Source organism: Dendrobates tinctorius, unplaced genomic scaffold, assembly GCF_039654945.1.
Source record: "Dendrobates tinctorius isolate UK_male_01 unplaced genomic scaffold, ASM3965494v1 ptg000237l, whole genome shotgun sequence".
In the NCBI taxonomy this organism is placed as follows: Eukaryota; Metazoa; Chordata; class Amphibia; order Anura; family Dendrobatidae; genus Dendrobates; species Dendrobates tinctorius.
In genome coordinates, this window is record NW_027361904.1 from 2553774 (window position 1) to 2578360 (window position 24587).

Here is a 24587-nt window from a genome sequence, read left to right on the forward strand (position 1 = left end):
GCAGTGTATATATACAGGAGGAGTGGTGCTGTGCAGTGTATATATACAGGAGGAGTTGTGCTGTGCAGTGTATATATACAGGAGGAGTGGTGCTGTGCAGTGTATATATACAGGAGGAGTGGTACTGTGCAGTGTATATATACAGGACAGGAGGAGTGGTACTGTGCAGTGTGTATATATATATATATATATATATATATCAGGAGGAATGGTACTGTGCAGTGTATATATACAGGAGGAGTGGTGCTGTGCAGTGTATATATACAGGAGGAGTGGTACTGTGCAGTGTATATATACAGGAGGAGCGGTACTGTGCAGTGTATTTATACAGGAGGAGTGGTGCTGTGCAGTGTATATATACAGGAGGAGTGGTACTGTGCAGTGTATATATACAGGAGTGGTGCTGTGCAGTGTATATATACAGGAGGAGTGGTGCTGTGCAGTGTATATATACAGGAGGAGTGGTACTGTGCAGTGTATATATACAGGACAGGAGGAGTGGTACTGTGCAGTGTATATATACAGGAGGAGCGGTACTGTGCAGTGTATATATACAGGAGGAGCGGTACTGTGCAGTGTATATATACAGGAGGAGTGGTACTGTGCAGTGTATATATACAGGAGGAGTGGTACTGTGCAGTGTATATATACAGGACAGGAGGAATGGTACTGTGCAGTGTATATATACAGGACAGGAGGAGTGGTACTGTGCAATGTATATATACAGGAGGAGTGGTACTGTGCAGTGTATATATACAGGACAGGAGGAGTGGTACTGTGCAATGTATATATACAGGAGGAGTGGTACTGTGCAGTGTATATATACAGGACAGGAGGAGTGGTACTGTGCAGTGTATACATACAGGAGGAGCGGTACTGTGTGTGATGTACCATGTCTGCAAGATATGTTTTCTGTTGCAATGTGCTAACAAATCCTCCATCCTAGGACATTGTAAACTCTCAGTAGTAGGAATTCCTTCCCCCCAGGTTTTATCAACCCTGCCACTTCCTCTGGAAGAGCAGGAATGTTAATTAGCTAGACCATCTTCCTCACACCATTTGCCTTCTCTCCTCTTCAGAGCGGGAAAAACTTCTTTGTTTGAAACGAATAAAACTATGAGAGACTATACCATAAGAACCAAATACCCTAGAGATATGAAAATCATATTTTTGTAACCTGAGCGGTCCCAGCTTCGAGACCGCGTATGTTTCGAAGTTCTACCCTGTCCAGAACATGAGATAGGATTTGCGCCCAAATGGACGGTCATATCGCATAGATGTTTGATGTTTTCTTGATGGGCTCATTACGCTGGGAAACATGATACCACTGATGAGTCCATACCAGCTTCTCCCATAAAGTTATAGCTAATCTAAGTTTTGTAGCCAAAACATAACTTGGATAAGAGAGGTGGGATCAACCCAGAATGCACCTCTCTGTGATGTCACATAGGAAAGTCTATAAGGCATTTCCTGGGCAAACCAGCTCAGAACAGCTCAAGTCGTCGTGCTAGAAGGACCCCAATGAGCGGAGAAGTGCAGCTCCGCCTCCACCCACCTTAGCCGCATGGTCTGCCTAAGGAACAATATGGAACTGTGAGTGTAATCTCTTTGTTTTCTCCACTTTTATTTTATACCTGTACTGTACATATTTTATGTCTCAATTTTATAGCAACTTTTATCTGTAATCACTGTCCTCTTTCGGAAAATAAATGAAATTATTTAGATCTGTCTCCATGCTCTAAGAATCAAACTATACGCCTTTGATAGATAATCGCTACTAATTCAAGGGGTTTGCCACGGACCCTCTTAATTTAACACTGTGAATTAAGTAACCGTTGTGACGAACAGCCCACCGCCGTTCGTCCACTTACGGGCGACACTAACGGGAGTCCCGCTGCCACCAAAACGCGACGGACAGCGGACCCTGTGTCACCACTATGTCACAGTCCCACCACTGACACGGGTGTATCAGCGGACGGAGGGGCGTGACACAATGCCGGCACACGGCTATCACAGGCGCAGTGGGGCTTATCTTAGTTATCCCAACACTGGCACCATGTGACCAAAAATATCCAGCAAGCTAATCTCGCTCTACAATTTGCCGCAGGGGGAGTTTAATTTGGATGCCCCACCACTGCTATCAATCTTCCAAGTACTGCGGGGATTTATGTATATCCCACTTTCTCAGTTCCACTTTGGAACTCGCAGCTCTCCGGCGCCCCCCTTACCCTCAGGTCAGTCAGGGAACTGCACCTAGGATAATTAGTCGCCGGACGGGCTGCCTGTTGTGAACCGGCAATTAAGCTTCTGCAGTAAGGGAATTATCAATGCTGTGGCTGAAGCCCCTTACTCAGCAATATAAGACCCTTCTAGACTGCCAGCAAGCCGTAATAGCCGTACACAACGCGCTGCCACCAGTCACGGTTACTTAATTCACAGTGTTAAATTAAGAGGGTCCGTGGCAAACCCCTTGAATTAGTAGCGATTATCTATCAAAGGCGTATAGTTCGATTCTTAGAGCATGGAGACAGATCTAAATAATTTCATTTATTTTCCGAAAGAGGACAGTGATTACAGATAAAAGTTGCTATAAAATTGAGACATAAAATATGTACAGTACAGGTATAAAATAAAAGTGGAGAAAACAAAGAGATTACACTCACAGTTCCATATTGTTCCTTAGGCAGACCATGCGGCTAAGGTGGGTGGAGGCGGAGCTGCACTTCTCCGCTCATCTGGATCTTTCTAGCACGACGACTTGAGCTGTTCTGAGCTGGTTTGCCCAGGAAATGCCTTATAGACTTTCCTATGTGACATCACAGAGAGGTGCATTCTGGGTTGATCCCACCTCTCTTATCCAAGTTATGTTTTGGCTACAAAACTTAGATTAGCTATAACTTTATGGGAGAAGCTGGTATGGACTCATCAGTGGTATCATGTTTCCCAGCGTAATGAGCCCATCAAGAAAACATCAAACATCTATGCGATATGACCGTCCATTTGGGCGCAAATCATATCTCAGGTTCTGGACATCCGAGAGTTTTGCAACAGGCACCACAGCGAAGCTGGGTCTGCTCGGATCGCAGAAATATGATTTTCATATCTCTACTTGGTACGGTTTTCGCAGGGCAGGCTCTTAAAGTTTTTATTTCAAACAAAGACCTTTTTCCCGCATTTTTCTCTTTCAGCTGAGAGAAGCCAAATGGTGTGAGGAAGATGGTCTAGCTAATTAACATTCCTGCTCTTCCAGAGGAAGTGGCAGGGTTGATAAAACCTGGGGGGGAAGGAATTCCTACTACTGACAGTTTACAATGTCCTAGGATGGAGGATTTGTTAGCACATTGCAACAGAAAACATATCTTGCAGACATTTGTACATCACAGTACTGTGCAGTGTATATATACAGGAGGAGTGGTACTGTGCAGTGTATATATACAGGAGGAGTGGTGCTGTGCAGTGTATATATACATGAGGAGTGGTACTGTGCAGTGTATATATACAGGAGGAGTGGTACTGTGCAGTGTATATATACAGGAGGAGTGGTGCTGTGCAGTGTATATACAGGAGGAGTGGTACTGTGCAGTGTATATACAGGAGGAGTGGTACTGTGCAGTGTATATATACAGGAGGAGCGGTACTGTGCAGTGTATATATACAGGAGGAGTGGTGCTGTGCAGTGTATATATACAGGAGGAGTGGTGCTGTGCAGTGTATATATACAGGAGGAGTGGTACTGTGCAGTGTATATATACAGGAGGAGTGGTGCTGTGCAGTGTATATATACAGGAGGAGTGGTACTGTGCAGTGTATATACAGGAGGAGTGGTGCTGTGCAGTGTATATATACAGGAGGAGTGGTACTGTGCAGTGTATATATACAGGAGGAGTGGTACTGTGCAGTGTATATACAGGAGGAGTGGTACTGTGCAGTGTATATATACAGGAGGAGCGGTACTGTGCAGTGTATTTATACAGGAGGAGTGGTGCTGTGCAGTGTATATATACAGGAGGAGTGGTACTGTGCAGTGTATATATACAGGAGGAGTGGTGCTGTGCAGTGTATATATACAGGAGGAGTTGTGCTGTGCAGTGTATATATACAGGAGGAGTGGTGCTGTGCAGTGTATATATACAGGAGGAGTGGTACTGTGCAGTGTATATATACAGGACAGGAGGAGTGGTACTGTGCAGTGTGTATATATATATATATATATATATATATCAGGAGGAATGGTACTGTGCAGTGTATATATACAGGAGGAGTGGTGCTGTGCAGTGTATATATACAGGAGGAGTGGTACTGTGCAGTGTATATATACAGGAGGAGCGGTACTGTGCAGTGTATTTATACAGGAGGAGTGGTGCTGTGCAGTGTATATATACAGGAGGAGTGGTACTGTGCAGTGTATATATACAGGAGTGGTGCTGTGCAGTGTATATATACAGGAGGAGTGGTGCTGTGCAGTGTATATATACAGGAGGAGTGGTACTGTGCAGTGTATATATACAGGACAGGAGGAGTGGTACTGTGCAGTGTATATATACAGGAGGAGCGGTACTGTGCAGTGTATATATACAGGAGGAGCGGTACTGTGCAGTGTATATATACAGGAGGAGTGGTACTGTGCAGTGTATATATACAGGAGGAGTGGTACTGTGCAGTGTATATATACAGGACAGGAGGAATGGTACTGTGCAGTGTATATATACAGGACAGGAGGAGTGGTACTGTGCAATGTATATATACAGGAGGAGTGGTACTGTGCAGTGTATATATACAGGACAGGAGGAGTGGTACTGTGCAATGTATATATACAGGAGGAGTGGTACTGTGCAGTGTATATATACAGGACAGGAGGAGTGGTACTGTGCAGTGTATACATACAGGAGGAGCGGTACTGTGTGTGATGTACCATGTCTGCAAGATATGTTTTCTGTTGCAATGTGCTAACAAATCCTCCATCCTAGGACATTGTAAACTCTCAGTAGTAGGAATTCCTTCCCCCCAGGTTTTATCAACCCTGCCACTTCCTCTGGAAGAGCAGGAATGTTAATTAGCTAGACCATCTTCCTCACACCATTTGCCTTCTCTCCTCTTCAGAGCGGGAAAAACTTCTTTGTTTGAAACGAATAAAACTATGAGAGACTATACCATAAGAACCAAATACCCTAGAGATATGAAAATCATATTTTTGTAACCTGAGCGGTCCCAGCTTCGAGACCGCGTATGTTTCGAAGTTCTACCCTGTCCAGAACATGAGATAGGATTTGCGCCCAAATGGACGGTCATATCGCATAGATGTTTGATGTTTTCTTGATGGGCTCATTACGCTGGGAAACATGATACCACTGATGAGTCCATACCAGCTTCTCCCATAAAGTTATAGCTAATCTAAGTTTTGTAGCCAAAACATAACTTGGATAAGAGAGGTGGGATCAACCCAGAATGCACCTCTCTGTGATGTCACATAGGAAAGTCTATAAGGCATTTCCTGGGCAAACCAGCTCAGAACAGCTCAAGTCGTCGTGCTAGAAGGACCCCAATGAGCGGAGAAGTGCAGCTCCGCCTCCACCCACCTTAGCCGCATGGTCTGCCTAAGGAACAATATGGAACTGTGAGTGTAATCTCTTTGTTTTCTCCACTTTTATTTTATACCTGTACTGTACATATTTTATGTCTCAATTTTATAGCAACTTTTATCTGTAATCACTGTCCTCTTTCGGAAAATAAATGAAATTATTTAGATCTGTCTCCATGCTCTAAGAATCAAACTATACGCCTTTGATAGATAATCGCTACTAATTCAAGGGGTTTGCCACGGACCCTCTTAATTTAACACTGTGAATTAAGTAACCGTTGTGACGAACAGCCCACCGCCGTTCGTCCACTTACGGGCGACACTAACGGGAGTCCCGCTGCCACCAAAACGCGACGGACAGCGGACCCTGTGTCACCACTATGTCACAGTCCCACCACTGACACGGGTGTATCAGCGGACGGAGGGGCGTGACACAATGCCGGCACACGGCTATCACAGGCGCAGTGGGGCTTATCTTAGTTATCCCAACACTGGCACCATGTGACCAAAAATATCCAGCAAGCTAATCTCGCTCTACAATTTGCCGCAGGGGGAGTTTAATTTGGATGCCCCACCACTGCTATCAATCTTCCAAGTACTGCGGGGATTTATGTATATCCCACTTTCTCAGTTCCACTTTGGAACTCGCAGCTCTCCGGCGCCCCCCTTACCCTCAGGTCAGTCAGGGAACTGCACCTAGGATAATTAGTCGCCGGACGGGCTGCCTGTTGTGAACCGGCAATTAAGCTTCTGCAGTAAGGGAATTATCAATGCTGTGGCTGAAGCCCCTTACTCAGCAATATAAGACCCTTCTAGACTGCCAGCAAGCCGTAATAGCCGTACACAACGCGCTGCCACCAGTCACGGTTACTTAATTCACAGTGTTAAATTAAGAGGGTCCGTGGCAAACCCCTTGAATTAGTAGCGATTATCTATCAAAGGCGTATAGTTCGATTCTTAGAGCATGGAGACAGATCTAAATAATTTCATTTATTTTCCGAAAGAGGACAGTGATTACAGATAAAAGTTGCTATAAAATTGAGACATAAAATATGTACAGTACAGGTATAAAATAAAAGTGGAGAAAACAAAGAGATTACACTCACAGTTCCATATTGTTCCTTAGGCAGACCATGCGGCTAAGGTGGGTGGAGGCGGAGCTGCACTTCTCCGCTCATCTGGATCTTTCTAGCACGACGACTTGAGCTGTTCTGAGCTGGTTTGCCCAGGAAATGCCTTATAGACTTTCCTATGTGACATCACAGAGAGGTGCATTCTGGGTTGATCCCACCTCTCTTATCCAAGTTATGTTTTGGCTACAAAACTTAGATTAGCTATAACTTTATGGGAGAAGCTGGTATGGACTCATCAGTGGTATCATGTTTCCCAGCGTAATGAGCCCATCAAGAAAACATCAAACATCTATGCGATATGACCGTCCATTTGGGCGCAAATCATATCTCAGGTTCTGGACATCCGAGAGTTTTGCAACAGGCACCACAGCGAAGCTGGGTCTGCTCGGATCGCAGAAATATGGTTTTTATATTTCTGCTGGGTATGGTTTTCGCGGGACAATCCCTTATTGTTTTATTCAAACTCCTGGTTTCAAACAAAGAGTTTAGTTCCCGCACTTTTTTTTCTCTTTCAGCTGAGAGAAGCCAAATGGTGTGAGGAAGATGGTCTAGCTAATTAACATTCCTGCTCTTCCAGAGGAAGTGGCAGGGTTGATAAAACCTGGGGGGAAGGAATTCCTATTACTGACAGTTTACAATGTCCTAGGATGGAGGATTTGTTAGCACATTGCAACAGAAAACATATCTTGCCGACATTGTACATCACAACCGTGACTGGTGGCAGCGCGTTGTGTACGGCTATTACGGCTTGCTAAAGTATCAAAACTAAAGGAACAGAAAGAGCGCAATAGGGTCTTATCCGGGTTTAATGCTGGTAAAATAATTTAGATTGTACTCACCCTTTTCAAGAGAAATTCAAGCATGTAGGATCAGTAATCTGCTTGCTGCACGTCCAAAGGTCAGCTCTGTGACCGCTTACACATCAGTATTAGGAATAAATTCTTGGACTTTTGTGCGCTGCCAGATGAATTCACCAATCCAATATTTAGGAAAAAAGATTAATTCATTTATTTCCCAACGCGTTTCGAAATGTATACCATTTCTTCATCAGGGGATGACAATATATGATCAAATAGAACTGTCACAGGTTATATACAGCAAGATTTCAAAAAGCGGCGCCAAAGAAAGGTCACATGTCATCTGATGCAAATGTCAGGGTTCAAAGTATCACAGTTTGGACTAATATACTTGTTAATCTCAATTCATTAAAAACAATGTTTTTATTATAGGAAAAGATGAAGAAAAGAAAAAAGAAGAAAAGAAGACCAAAGAAAAGTTTTTATATGCTAAAAAAAGTTTTTTTATATGCTGAAAAAACGAACTTATGGCAACTAAAAGGGACTTTTAACAAAGAAATGTATATCCCAATGCAATGAACCACAAACAGGTCATACTTGGCGGAGATGGAGTAAAAAGAACTGGTGGAGAGAGATTAAATTTATAATAAAAAGTTATAATAAAAAGTTTTAATAAAGATGTTATAATAAAAACTGATGTGTATAATTTATTAGACAATGAAGGAGACTTACTTTTGCTCTTTTAAAATTGCGTGAAACATCAATTAAAAATTTTTTTTATATATATATATGTGTGTGTCCATGGAAAAAATATCGCACATCACTTAGGGAAGGAGTGTTGGTTTCATTCACCAATTTTTCAGACTAACAGATAGTCAGAGGGGAAAGGTGCTGGCCACGGAAGACCTGCGCAGCGTTTGGTGAAGAAGACCAGGATCGCTACCCGTATTATCCCATGTAGATGGAGAGAAATATAAAGGAGGGGAAGAGGGAGGAATTCATCTTTTGTACAGGAATATGAACACATGCATATAAAATGCATATAAAATATATGATAAAATATATAAAAGGAGAAAATTATCACATTATAGAGGTAAAATACATGAAAATAAAAGGACATGGAATAACAAAGTCGCACATGAAAAAGGGGATAAAACATACCAAATTGGATAAAATTAATTCTAAAATAACAGGTATAAGCTTATAAAAAATTATTGGAAGAGAAAATCATCAAATTTGTTCTATTCTAAAGAAAAACTTCTGAGATTTCGTTTAAACCAAATGGTTTGAGTGTATTTAACCTATAGATCCAAAATACTTCTTTTCTATTCAATTGTTTTAACCTGTCAGGAACATTAACAGGAATGTGTTCAATTGGGCTAATTTTTAGTTCACTTGGATCCTTATTATGTTTTATAGTGAAATGTCTAGAAAGACCATGTTGTAAAAAACCTTTTTTGATGTTACATCTATGCGAGTTAACTCTTAAATGTAGCGGTTGGGTTGTTCTTCCCACATATTGTTTTCCGCACCCACACTCAATGAGGTATATCACAAATTCAGTAGTGCAGCTCAAATAATTCTTTATAGGAAAAATTTCATTAGTAATAGATGATTTTACAAATTTTATTCTATGGGTAATGATATTACAACAGAGACAATTTCTCCTTCCACATTTATAAATCCCTTTCAAAGGGGCCTGAATTGGATTCATTGTTAGTTCAGTTTTTGGTCGACTGGGGGCCACCAATCCCTTAATAGTTGGTGCCCTTCTGAATGTTATTCCTGGATTCTTAGGTAGAAATTTTTGCAGTATAGGATCATTTAAAAGTATATACCAGTTATCACATAAAATTTTCCGAATTCTTGTGTGTTCGGCACAATATTGAGTGATAAAATTTATCATGAATTTTTTATTATCGGGTTTGACTGTTTTTTGTCCATGAATAAGAGTGTTTTGTGGTATATTGACACATCTATTGTAAGCACTTGTAATCAGATTATTGGGGTATTTTTTATTCATAAACCTATTTTTTAGAATATCAGCTTGGTCTTTAAAATCCTCAAAGCTAGAACAATTTTTTCTAATCCTCTTGAACTGGTTCTCTGGGATATTTCTCAGCCATTTTCCATAGTGTCCACTGTCAAAGGGAATATAACTATTAATATCCACATTTTTAAAAAAGGTTTTGGTTAGAATAGTGTTATCCTTGATAAAAATAGTTATATCTAAAAAATTAATGCTCTCATATTCATAAACTGAGGTAAACGATAGTCCCCAGTTATTGTTATTAATGTCATCAATAAAGTTGTTAATGCTACTATCAGAGTTATCCCAGATAAAGAAAAGGTCATCAATAAATCTCTTGTACATAATTAAATTATTACACCACTTGGTATTAAAAATATAAAATTCTTCAAAAACCCCCATAAAAATATTTGCATATGTAGGTGCGACCTTCGAGCCCATCGCGGTCCCGAGCTTCTGGTGGTATAAATATCCATCAAATGTAAAATAGTTATTTCTTAAAATAAAATCCATGCCTTTTAATAAAAACTTCTTTTGGTCTTTAGACAACCTATTGTCTCTTATTAAAATCTTGTTAAAACAGGCTAGCCCCAAGTTGTGTGGTATATTTGAGTATAATGAAGATACATCCATAGTAAGAAAAAGATAGCCTGATTTCCATTGTATTTGTTGTAGGAATTGAATAAGATGAGTAGAGTCTCTAATGTAGCTTTTTAACAATGGAATATTAGTCACCATAATTCTGTCGATATAGTGTGATAGGTTACTTGTTAAAGAACCTAACCCTGAAATAATTGGTCTCCCTGGGGGGTTTACCAAACTCTTATGAATTTTTGGTAGGTGATAAAAGAAAGGAATTCGTGGATTTTGAACAGTAAGAAATTTTAATTCCTTTTTATTAAAAATGTTCGTTTTTTTGCCATCCTGGATTAATATATCATAGTTTAATTTTATTCCTGGGATGATTTCAAATGAGTTTTTACTATAGTATTTATCATCGGATAGTATTCTCATTGCCTCTTTAAAATAATCAGATCTATTCTGAATAATTATCCCACCTCCCTTATCTGCTGACCGAATTATGATATCAGTATTAGTCTTCAATGCCTGTAACGCCAATTTTTCACCCCTATTTAAATTATTTTTATAATAATATGTGTCTTTAATAGATGTAATTTCTTTAAATTTCTTTTGTACAATATCGTTAAATACATTCAAAAAATGACCCTTATTTTCAATGGGATAGAAATTTGACTTGACAGGTACATCCAAATGAAATCCAGTTTCAATAATTTCATTATTTGAGAAATCACTTTCTTTATCATTTTTGGAGTTTGGTATCTGATTTGATTCTTTTAATAAAAAGTGTCGTTTTAATGTTAATTTCCTAATGAATACTTGTAGGTCTAGGAAAAGATCAAAGTCGTTGGTTTTATGCATAGGACAGAAAGTTAAACCTTTGGAGAGAACTTTCTTCTCTTCTATTGTGAGGACATATGAAGATAGATTAAAAATATTATTTTCATGATTATTTTTTATTATTTCACTTTCCCTTTCTTTTTTTCTCCCCCCTCTGCTTCCTCTAAAGGACCTTTTCTTTTGCCATTTTTTGGAGAAAAAAAGTTTTTTATATCTTTGATCTGTGTACTTTTCAGTGCTCGTGGCAAAAAAGGAACAGTGGCTGTATTATTTGTGTTGGAATTGTCAATTAAAGTTAGTTCACCGTTAGTTGTATTAGATGAATCGTCATCATAAATGGAAAAATCCAATAGTGATATCGGTGTGGAATCAGGAAATTCCATAAGGGACGGTGATGAAATTTCTATCGGAGTGGGTGTAATAATTTTACTCATATCTGTATTTGGATTTATTGTGTCCATCAGATTGCTATTAATTTTATTTACATTTAAACGTTTCATTTGTTCCTTAATGCTCTCAAGGTGATTTATGGCTTCAACAAGCGGTGCCGTCATTTTAGTGGTCTTAATAGGTGGTGGTTTTAAAAAAATATTTTTATCTATATCTCCATTTGTCATCACTTCAATATTAGTAACAGTTTTTTTACTAATATTTTCCGTATCACATTTATTATTACACTCCACAGTATCTCTTTTTTTATTAGTAATATCTATCGTTCTGGTAGATTTTAATACCTCTATTTGTTTTAATACTTCTATTGGTTTTACTGTTGCTTTGTTTATGATATTATCAATATTTTCCACTGGTATAGTGATATCCATTTCAGCAGAAACAGTCTCATTTTTATTCTTATTTTCTTCGTTTTTTTCATTCATTTTCCTATAGTCCTCCCTATCTCTCTGTAGCTTCTTTGATTTTTTAAGGACTGTTTCATGCTCAATTTGCATAATATGTGTTGTAACATTCGAGTTAATTTTCTTAAACTCTGGGTGTTTTAGAAAAGGACTCAATTTATTTGATATATCCATTACCTTACTTGTTGCTAATTCTGCAAGTTTAGACCGTTTTTTGTATAAAAGTAGGATCATCCTGTGCATGCAATTGTTTAAATTAGTGTCCCATTGCTGCGTGAATTCTGGGTCTTTGTCAAAAGGAGAGTCAAAGACTAACCTTAGTCCACGTGGACAAATGTTCTCCTCTAGATAGATTGATAAAAAGCGAGCGTCCAGGCTGTAATGCAGTTCTTCCTTGATAGCTTCTTTTAAGTTCAAAAAAGTCTTGCGAAAAGTCCTAGTTTCTTCTTCACTAAATGAATTAGTGTTATCTTCTGTGTGGTTCGTGAATCCAATGTTGCCAATAGTTTGCAGGATCAGTCTTTCCCTTGAAGAAAGTCTGCTTTGAAAGTATTCCATTCTGTCACAAAGGAACGGACCCTCTGCTGCTGCACGTTCCTATACACCGGCGGCGCTTTCCAGGAACCGTCAGAGAAAATTCCAAAGTATCAAAACTAAAGGAACAGAAAGAGCGCAATAGGGTCTTATCCGGGTTTAATGCTGGTAAAATAATTTAGATTGTACTCACCCTTTTCAAGAGAAATTCAAGCATGTAGGATCAGTAATCTGCTTGCTGCACGTCCAAAGGTCAGCTCTGTGACCGCTTACACATCAGTATTAGGAATAAATTCTTGGACTTTTGTGCGCTGCCAGATGAATTCACCAATCCAATATTTAGGAAAAAAGATTAATTCATTTATTTCCCAACGCGTTTCGAAATGTATACCATTTCTTCATCAGGGGATGACAATATATGATCAAATAGAACTGTCACAGGTTATATACAGCAAGATTTCAAAAAGCGGCGCCAAAGAAAGGTCACATGTCATCTGATGCAAATGTCAGGGTTCAAAGTATCACAGTTTGGACTAATATACTTGTTAATCTCAATTCATTAAAAACAATGTTTTTATTATAGGAAAAGATGAAGAAAAGAAAAAAGAAGAAAAGAAGACCAAAGAAAAGTTTTTATATGCTAAAAAAAGTTTTTTTATATGCTGAAAAAACGAACTTATGGCAACTAAAAGGGACTTTTAACAAAGAAATGTATATCCCAATGCAATGAACCACAAACAGGTCATACTTGGCGGAGATGGAGTAAAAAGAACTGGTGGAGAGAGATTAAATTTATAATAAAAAGTTATAATAAAAAGTTTTAATAAAGATGTTATAATAAAAACTGATGTGTATAATTTATTAGACAATGAAGGAGACTTACTTTTGCTCTTTTAAAATTGCGTGAAACATCAATTAAAAATTTTTTTTATATATATATATGTGTGTGTCCATGGAAAAAATATCGCACATCACTTAGGGAAGGAGTGTTGGTTTCATTCACCAATTTTTCAGACTAACAGATAGTCAGAGGGGAAAGGTGCTGGCCACGGAAGACCTGCGCAGCGTTTGGTGAAGAAGACCAGGATCGCTACCCGTATTATCCCATGTAGATGGAGAGAAATATAAAGGAGGGGAAGAGGGAGGAATTCATCTTTTGTACAGGAATATGAACACATGCATATAAAATGCATATAAAATATATGATAAAATATATAAAAGGAGAAAATTATCACATTATAGAGGTAAAATACATGAAAATAAAAGGACATGGAATAACAAAGTCGCACATGAAAAAGGGGATAAAACATACCAAATTGGATAAAATTAATTCTAAAATAACAGGTATAAGCTTATAAAAAATTATTGGAAGAGAAAATCATCAAATTTGTTCTATTCTAAAGAAAATCTTGCTGTATATAACCTGTGACAGTTCTATTTGATCATATATTGTCATCCCCTGATGAAGAAATGGTATACATTTCGAAACGCGTTGGGAAATAAATGAATTAATCTTTTTTCCTAAATATTGGATTGGTGAATTCATCTGGCAGCGCACAAAAGTCCAAGAATTTATTCCTAATACTGATGTGTAAGCGGTCACAGAGCTGACCTTTGGACGTGCAGCAAGCAGATTACTGATCCTACATGCTTGAATTTCTCTTGAAAAGGGTGAGTACAATCTAAATTATTTTACCAGCATTAAACCCGGATAAGACCCTATTGCGCTCTTTCTGTTCCTTTAGTTTTGATACTTTGGAATTTTCTCTGACGGTTCCTGGAAAGCGCCGCCGGTGTATAGGAACGTGCAGCAGCAGAGGGTCCGTTCCTTTGTGACAGAATGGAATACTTTCAAAGCAGACTTTCTTCAAGGGAAAGACTGATCCTGCAAACTATTGGCAACATTGGATTCACGAACCACACAGAAGATAACACTAATTCATTTAGTGAAGAAGAAACTAGGACTTTTCGCAAGACTTTTTTGAACTTAAAAGAAGCTATCAAGGAAGAACTGCATTACAGCCTGGACGCTCGCTTTTTATCAATCTATCTAGAGGAGAACATTTGTCCACGTGGACTAAGGTTAGTCTTTGACTCTCCTTTTGACAAAGACCCAGAATTCACGCAGCAATGGGACACTAATTTAAACAATTGCATGCACAGGATGATCCTACTTTTATACAAAAAACGGTCTAAACTTGCAGAATTAGCAACAAGTAAGGTAATGGATATATCAAATAAATTGAGTCCTTTTCTAAAACACCCAGAGTTTAAGAAAATTAACTCGAATGTTACAACACATATTATGCAAATTGAGCATGAAACAGTCCTTAAAAAATCAAAGAAGCTACAGAGAGATAGGGAGGACTATAGGAAAATGAATGAAAAAAACGAAGAAAATAAGAATAAAAATGAGACTGTTTCTGCTGAAATGGATATCACTATACCAGTGGAAAATATTGATAATATCATAAACAAAGCAACAGTAAAACCAATAGAAGTATTAAAACAAATAGAGGTATTAAAATCTACCAGAACGATAGATATTACTAATAAAAAAAGAGATACTGTGGAGTGTAATAATAAATGTGATACGGAAAATATTAGTAAAAAAACTGTTACTAATATTGAAGTGATGACAAATGGAGATATAGATAAAAATATTTTTTTAAAACCACCACCTATTAAGACCACTAAAATGACGGCACCGCTTGTTGAAGCCATAAATCACCTTGAGAGCATTAAGGAACAAATGAAACGTTTAAATGTAAATAAAATTAATAGCAATCTGATGGACACAATAAATCCAAATACAGATATGAGTAAAATTATTACACCCACTCCGATAGAAATTTCATCACCGTCCCTTATGGAATTTCCTGATTCCACACCGATATCACTATTGGATTTTTCCATTTATGATGACGATTCATCTAATACAACTAACGGTGAACTAACTTTAATTGACAATTCCAACACAAATAATACAGCCACTGTTCCTTTTTTGCCACGAGCACTGAAAAGTACACAGATCAAAGATATAAAAAACTTTTTTTCTCCAAAAAATGGCAAAAGAAAAGGTCCTTTAGAGGAAGCAGAGGGGGGAGAAAAAAAGAAAGGGAAAGTGAAATAATAAAAAATAATCATGAAAATAATATTTTTAATCTATCTTCATATGTCCTCACAATAGAAGAGAAGAAAGTTCTCTCCAAAGGTTTAACTTTCTGTCCTATGCATAAAACCAACGACTTTGATCTTTTCCTAGACCTACAAGTATTCATTAGGAAATTAACATTAAAACGACACTTTTTATTAAAAGAATCAAATCAGATACCAAACTCCAAAAATGATAAAGAAAGTGATTTCTCAAATAATGAAATTATTGAAACTGGATTTCATTTGGATGTACCTGTCAAGTCAAATTTCTATCCCATTGAAAATAAGGGTCATTTTTTGAATGTATTTAACGATATTGTACAAAAGAAATTTAAAGAAATTACATCTATTAAAGACACATATTATTATAAAAATAATTTAAATAGGGGTGAAAAATTGGCGTTACAGGCATTGAAGACTAATACTGATATCATAATTCGGTCAGCAGATAAGGGAGGTGGGATAATTATTCAGAATAGATCTGATTATTTTAAAGAGGCAATGAGAATACTATCCGATGATAAATACTATAGTAAAAACTCATTTGAAATCATCCCAGGAATAAAATTAAACTATGATATATTAATCCAGGATGGCAAAAAAACGAACATTTTTAATAAAAAGGAATTAAAATTTCTTACTGTTCAAAATCCACGAATTCCTTTCTTTTATCACCTACCAAAAATTCATAAGAGTTTGGTAAACCCCCCAGGGAGACCAATTATTTCAGGGTTAGGTTCTTTAACAAGTAACCTATCACACTATATCGACAGAATTATGGTGACTAATATTCCATTGTTAAAAAGCTACATTAGAGACTCTACTCATCTTATTCAATTCCTACAACAAATACAATGGAAATCAGGCTATCTTTTTCTTACTATGGATGTATCTTCATTATACTCAAATATACCACACAACTTGGGGCTAGCCTGTTTTAACAAGATTTTAATAAGAGACAATAGGTTGTCTAAAGACCAAAAGAAGTTTTTATTAAAAGGCATGGATTTTATTTTAAGAAATAACTATTTTACATTTGATGGATATTTATACCACCAGAAGCTCGGGACCGCGATGGGCTCGAAGGTCGCACCTACATATGCAAATATTTTTATGGGGGTTTTTGAAGAATTTTATATTTTTAATACCAAGTGGTGTAATAATTTAATTATGTACAAGAGATTTATTGATGACCTTTTCTTTATCTGGGATAACTCTGATAGTAGCATTAACAACTTTATTGATGACATTAATAACAATAACTGGGGACTATCGTTTACCTCAGTTTATGAATATGAGAGCATTAATTTTTTAGATATAACTATTTTTATCAAGGATAACACTATTCTAACCAAAACCTTTTTTAAAAATGTGGATATTAATAGTTATATTCCCTTTGACAGTGGACACTATGGAAAATGGCTGAGAAATATCCCAGAGAACCAGTTCAAGAGGATTAGAAAAAATTGTTCTAGCTTTGAGGATTTTAAAGACCAAGCTGATATTCTAAAAAATAGGTTTATGAATAAAAAATACCCCAATAATCTGATTACAAGTGCTTACAATAGATGTGTCAATATACCACAAAACACTCTTATTCATGGACAAAAAACAGTCAAACCCGATAATAAAAAATTCATGATAAATTTTATCACTCAATATTGTGCCGAACACACAAGAATTCGGAAAATTTTATGTGATAACTGGTATATACTTTTAAATGATCCTATACTGCAAAAATTTCTACCTAAGAATCCAGGAATAACATTCAGAAGGGCACCAACTATTAAGGGATTGGTGGCCCCCAGTCGACCAAAAACTGAACTAACAATGAATCCAATTCAGGCCCCTTTGAAAGGGATTTATAAATGTGGAAGGAGAAATTGTCTCTGTTGTAATATCATTACCCATAGAATAAAATTTGTAAAATCATCTATTACTAATGAAATTTTTCCTATAAAGAATTATTTGAGCTGCACTACTGAATTTGTGATATACCTCATTGAGTGTGGGTGCGGAAAACAATATGTGGGAAGAACAACCCAACCGCTACATTTAAGAGTTAACTCGCATAGATGTAACATCAAAAAAGGTTTTTTACAACATGGTCTTTCTAGACATTTCACTATAAAACATAATAAGGATCCAAGTGAACTAAAAATTAGCCCAATTGAACACATTCCTGTTAATGTTCCTGACAGGTTAAAACAATTGAATAGAAAAGAAGTATTTTGGATCTATAGGTTAAATACACTCAAACCATTTGGTTTAAACGAAATCTCAGAAGTTTTTCTTTAGAATAGAACAAATTTGATGATTTTCTCTTCCAATAATTTTTTATAAGCTTATACCTGTTATTTTAGAATTAATTTTATCCAATTTGGTATGTTTTATCCCCTTTTTCATGTGCGACTTTGTTATTCCATGTCCTTTTATTTTCATGTATTTTACCTCTATAATGTGATAATTTTCTCCTTTTATATATTTTATCATATATTTTATATGCATTTTATATGCATGTGTTCATATTCCTGTACAAAAGATGAATTCCTCCCTCTTCCCCTCCTTTATATTTCTCTCCATCTACATGGGATAATACGGGTAGCGATCCTGGTCTTCTTCACCAAACGCTGCGCAGGTCTTCCGTGGCCAGCACCTTTCCCCTCTGACTATCTGTTAGTCTGAAAAATTGGTGAATGAAACCAACACTCCTTCCCTAAGTGATGTGCGATATTTTTTCCATGGACACACACATATATATATATAAAAAAATTTTTTAATTGATGTTTCACGCAATTTTAAAAGAGCAAAAGTAAGTCTCCTTCATTGTCTAATAAATTATACACATCAGTTTTTATTATAACATCTTTATTAAAACTTTTTATTATAACTTTTTATTATAAATTTAATCTCTCTCCACCAGTTCTTTTTACTCCATCTCCGCCAAGTATGACCTGTTTGTGGTTCATTGCATTGGGATATACATTTCTTTGTTAAAAGTCCCTTTTAGTTGCCATAAGTTCGTTTTTTCAGCATATAAAAAAACTTTTTTTAGCATATAAAAACTTTTCTTTGGTCTTCTTTTCTTCTTTTTTCTTTTCTTCATCTTTTCCTATAATAAAAACATTGTTTTTAATGAATTGAGATTAACAAGTATATTAGTCCAAACTGTGATACTTTGAACCCTGACATTTGCATCAGATGACATGTGACCTTTCTTTGGCGCCGCTTTTTGAAATCTTGCTGTATATAACCTGTGACAGTTCTATTTGATCATATATTGTCATCCCCTGATGAAGAAATGGTATACATTTCGAAACGCGTTGGGAAATAAATGAATTAATCTTTTTTCCTAAATATTGGATTGGTGAATTCATCTGGCAGCGCACAAAAGTCCAAGAATTTATTCCTAATACTGATATTACGGCTTGCTGGCAGTCTAGAAGGGTCTTATATTGCTGAGTAAGGGGCTTCAGCCACAGCATTGATAATTCCCTTACTGCAGAAGCCTAATTGCCGGTTCACAACAGGCAGCCCGTCCGGCGACTAATTATCCTAGGTGCAGTTCCCTGACTGACCTGAGGGTAAGGGGGGCGCCGGAGAGCTGCGAGTTCCAAAGTGGAACTGAGAAAGTGGGATATACATAAATCCCCGCAGTACTTGGAAGATTGATAGCAGTGGTGGGGCATCCAAATTAAACTCCCCCTGCGGCAAATTGTAGAGCGAGATTAGCTTGCTGGATATTTTTGGTCACATGGTGCCAGTGTTGGGATAACTAAGATAAGCCCCACTGCGCCTGTGATAGCCGTGTGCCGGCATTGTGTCACGCCCCTCCGTCCGCTGATACACCCGTGTCAGTGGTGGGACTGTGACATAGTGGTGACACAGGGTCCGCTGTCCGTCGCGTTTTGGTGGCAGCGGGACTCCCGTTAGTGTCGCCCGTAAGTGGACGAACGGCGGTGGGCTGTTCGTCACATATTGGTGGCAGCGCGGTGGGATAATCCTAGAGCATTAGTGATTTAGTTTGAGCAATCATTCCTCTCACTAAAAACCTGCACGGTTCCTGCGGGAATCCTGCATCATAGGTTTTGGAGAACAGACTCAGTGGTTACTAGTCCTGAGACATTAGTGTGTACTTGCAAGTATCCCCCTCCCGTTTCTTCGTTTTTCTTTTTCTATCTTTTATTTGGCAACCATGGCGGCAAAAGGAGAACCTTGGTACACCCGGCAGACAAAGGAAGTTCTTGCTGCGTTATGCACGTACCAAGGCCTTGACGCCACGAACAAAAACAGAGCTCAAATGATCGCGGCTCTAGTGCAGCTGGACAACGACCAGAATCCAGCGAGCGCAGAAGTTGGCCCAAGTTGCAATGGGGCTGCAGCAGAGGCTCCACTCCTGAGCGCTGGCCCCACATTCAACCAGAACGGGGTGGACCCCTATCTGCAAATGGCCTTGGACGAACTCCCCGCCGAAGACAGTGATGGGCGGGTGAGGCTGATCCAGCAAGCTTGAGAGAGAGCAGAGCAGCGAGCCGAGCGCCAGGCGGAGAGAGCTGAGCGCCAAGCTGAGGCTGAGAGAGCCGAGCGCCAGGCGCAGAGGGCCCATGAACTGGAGGTACTCCAGCGGGGTGGGAATGCCCTCACAGCCCGAAGCCGTGAGCCCAGCAGCGTCCAGACTCCTAAACCCCGGCCAGAGCATTTTCCCGTGATGGAAAAGGACGGGGACTTGGACACATTTCTGCGAGCCTTTGAGAAAGCCTGCAGACAGTACCAGCTGCCTAGAGACCAATGGGCAAGGTACTTGACCCCAGGGCTAAAAGGCAAAGCCCTGGAGGCATTTGCTTCTCTTCCGCCAGAAGCCGATGATGACTATGACGCCATAAAGCAGGCGCTGATCGCCAAATACCGGCTGACACCTGAGGTATACCGAAAGAAGTTCCGACACCTCCAACGTGGCCCACACGATAGCTACAGTGATGTGGTGCAAGGACTCAGGACCCACTTTGACCAGTGGATCCATGGACTGTCCGTTGAAACCTTTGAGCAGCTACGGGACCTGATGATCAAAGACCAGTTCCTGCATCTCTGCCCAGCTGAGGTCCGACAGTTCATCCTGGACCGCGAACCAACGAACGCGGACAAAGCGGCGCAGATCGCCGACAACCACGAGGCCAACCGGAAGCCCGAGACGCGGAGGCCAGTCGCCACCAGCTGGAAAGGGGGTAAGCCAGCAACCAACCCCAATGCCCCAGCTAGCCGTCCCTCCGGAGGCCCTGTCCCTGTTGCCAACAACAGGCCGGCTACTGACAGTCGCCTGTGTCACCACTGCCAGCGGCCTGGTCACTTCTTTTACACCTGTCCGAACAGGCCGAAGAACCCCCCAGCCAAGGCCCCCGGGCCCAATGCCTCTGTTCTTTTGGTGGGAGGTGTGGTTGGGAGGGCTGACGACAACGTTCAACCTGTTCAGGTGGGGGCCCGTCTTGCTACAGGCCTCAAGGACACCGGGGCTGAACGAACCCTCATCCGTCCTGGACTGGCGGCCCCTGAAGAGTTTGTTGAGGGGAAAACCCTGACTGTCACCGGGATTGGAGGCACCCGTTGTCCCTTGCCAGTGGCACGAGTTTTTCTTGACTGGGGTGCCGGGAGCGGGTTGAGGGAGGTGGGAGTGTCTGAAAATTTGCCCACTGATGTTTTATTGGGGACTGACTTGGGGAGGATGGTTGCATACTATGTCCCTGACACCCTTCCCCAAACTGATAATAAGGGTAACGTTAACCCTGATGATGTTGATGATGGGAAACTGAATGTGTTACCTGCTAATGCCTTGATGAGTAATGATGCAACTAACAACCATTCTTTCCCCAGGTACGATGCTGATGCTGATGTGAATGTACCAAAGCAAACTGATAACCATTCTTCTCCTAGGAAGGATGATGATGATGTTGATGTATCTGTGCCGACTGAACCCGTTAACCCTTTCTTTGAAGCGGTAGATGTGTCCACAGGTACCGAAGTGCTCAGCCCCGTCACTCTGCGGAGTGAGACGGCTGAGGAACCCCTGGCAGGAGTAAGCAACGGTGCTCAAGGAAATGGGGAGGTGCATGGGGACCATGAGGAAGGTAATGCCATGCAGCTGACCAGTGCCACCGAGGAAGGTAACTGGCCCATAAGTAGCACTGCTCCTGAAGTGTTGGGGGTGGATGGGGAGGTAGAGCCCAGGGCAGCACCAGCTGGTGGGTCTGCAGAAATCCCCAGGGAGACAGCATACATAGCAGCTGTCACACGCAGTCAGAGTGCCCAGATCGCAGGTAACGCACTGTCTTCTGGACCCTCTGCTGCTACAGGAGAGACTGAACCAGAGGTGAACCCAGAGCCGGTTCCAGAGGGTCCCAGTAAAGAGGGGACCCTGACGTCACTTCTGGCAGCCTCCAGCATGGAGTTCCAGGCTGCTCTGCACTCAGATGCCAGCCTGGAGAAATTGAGAGGTCTCGCCGAGACGCCCACCTCCAAGTCTGATAAGGAGAGGGTGTTCTGGGAACGAGGAAGGTTGTACCGGGAGACAGTACCCGGAGATCCTAAAAAGGAGTGGTTGAGGGAAAGACAGCTGGTCGTCCCCTATCAGTTCAGAACTGAGTTGTTGCGGATTGCCCATGAGATTCCACTCGCTGGACACTTGGGGATCAGCAAAACAAAGGCACGGCTGTCTCAACACTTCTATTGGCCCAAGATGGGGACAGATGTAACACACTACTGCCGCTCCTGTGCCACCTGTCAAAAAGTGGGTAAGGCGGGGCCTGCTCTTAAGGCTCCCCTTATTCCTTTGCCGGTGATAGAGGAGCCTTTCCAGAGAATCGCGGTGGACATTGTAGGACCGCTGTCCGTCCCCAGCAGCTCCGGAAAGCGATACATTCTCACCGTGGTAGACTACGCTACCCGGTACCCAGAGGCAGTAGCTCTGTCTTCAACCAGGGCAGATAAGGTGGCTGACGCACTGGTGACCATCTTTTCGAGAGTAGGATTTCCCAGGGAGATGCTTACCGATCAAGGGCCCCAATTCATGTCTCGCCTAATGGAGGCTCTCTGTGAGAAAATGCAGGTGACGCAGCTGGTATCGAGTCCGTATCACCCACAGACTAACGGTTTGTGTGAACGTTTCAACGGTACCCTCAAACAGATGCTCCGCATACTGGTTGAGACCCAAGGGCGCGACTGGGAGCGGTACCTCCCACACCTGCGGACCTACCAGGTGGGTCAAAAGGTGTGGGTGTTGGTCCCGGTACCAACGGATAAGCTTCAGGCAGCCTGGGAAGGCCCGTACGTCGTCCACCAACAGCTCAACCCGGTCACCTACGTGGTCACGCTTGACCATGCTCGGGGTAGGCGCAAGGCCTTTCACGTCAACATGCTGAAGGCGCACTACGAACGTGAAGCTTGCATCCTACCGGTCTGCAATCTGCCAGAGGATGGGGAGGAAGATTCCCTCCTGGACATGCTGGCCCAGGCCAAGGCCAATGGGTCCATTGAGGACATGGAGATAAGTGGTTCGCTCACCGTGTCCCAGCGGTTGCAGTTGATGGCCACCCTGGAACTCTTCCGGCCCGTGTTCACCAACCGTCCTGGGAGGACGGAGTTAGCGGTTCATGAGGTGGACACCGGGAATCATGCCCCATTACGGCGAACACCTTATCGGATCTCTGAAACGGTGCAACAAGTCATGCGCCAAGAGGTCGATGAGATGTTAAGGCTGGGAGTGATTCGACGGTCAAAAGGTGCGTGGGCTTCACCTGTAGTCCTCGTGCCTAAAAAGGATCGAACCACCCGGTTCTGCGTGGACTACAGGGGGCTCAACGCCATCACAACCTCTGATGCCCACCCGATGCCGCGCATCGAGGATCTGCTCGAGCGGTTGACAAACGCCAACTACATATCCATCATGGATTTGAGTCGGGGATACTGGCAGATTCCCCTGAGCCCTGAGGCGCAGGAGAAATCCGCCTTTATCACCCCCTTTGGACTGTACGAGTCCACGGTCATGCCCTTCGGCATGAAGAATGCCCCTGCCACTTTCCAGCGGATGGTCAACCACCTGCTTCGGGGACTGGAGGAGTACGCAGTGGCGTACTTAGACGATATTGCCGTCTTCAGTTCCACCTGGGAGGAACACCTTCAGCACCTCCAGGAGGTGCTCAAGCGTCTTCACCAGGCAGGCCTGACCATCAAGCCGGGAAGTGCCAGATAGGCATGCGTGAGGTCCACTACCTGGGGCACCGGGTAGGCGGGGGTTCCATGAGTCCGGAGCCAGAAAAAGTGGACGCAATCGTGTCCTGGCCCACCCCCAGGACCAAGAAACAGGTGAAGTCCTTCTTGGGCACTGCAGGGTACTATAGGCGGTTCGTACAGGACTATAGCGCCCTTGCCAAACCCTTGACTGACCTCACCAAGCAGAGGCTACCCCAAACAGTCAACTGGACAGATGACTGTGAGGCGGCTTTCCAAGCTTTGAAAGCAGCCCTGTGCAACTCTCCAGTGTTGAGAGCAGTCGACAGCAGTCGCCCGTTTCTGGTACAGACCGACGCCAGCGAGTTTGGCCTCGGTGCTGTGCTTAGCCAGGTCGACTCGGGGGACCAAGAGCACCCCGTGTTGTACCTGAGCCGGAAACTTTTGCCGAGGGAAGTGGCATACTCGACCATCGAGAAGGAGTGTCTGGCCATGGTGTGGGCACTGCAGCGTTTGCAGCCCTACCTGTATGGGCGCGCCTTCACGGTGGTAACCGACCACAACCCACTGAGCTGGTTGCACACCGTGTCGGGAACCAATGGAAGATTGCTCCGCTGGAGCCTTGCCCTTCAACAGTACGATTTTACTGTAAAACACAGGAAGGGCAGTGAAAACGGCAATGCCGATGGGTTGTCCCGCCGGGGCGAACCCGCTGAGGTGCGCATGGCCGATTACCGAGAGGTAATGCCTCCTTAGCGCCCTCTTAAGGGGGGAGGTGTGATGTACCATGTCTGCAAGATATGTTTTCTGTTGCAATGTGCTAACAAATCCTCCATCCTAGGACATTGTAAACTCTCAGTAGTAGGAATT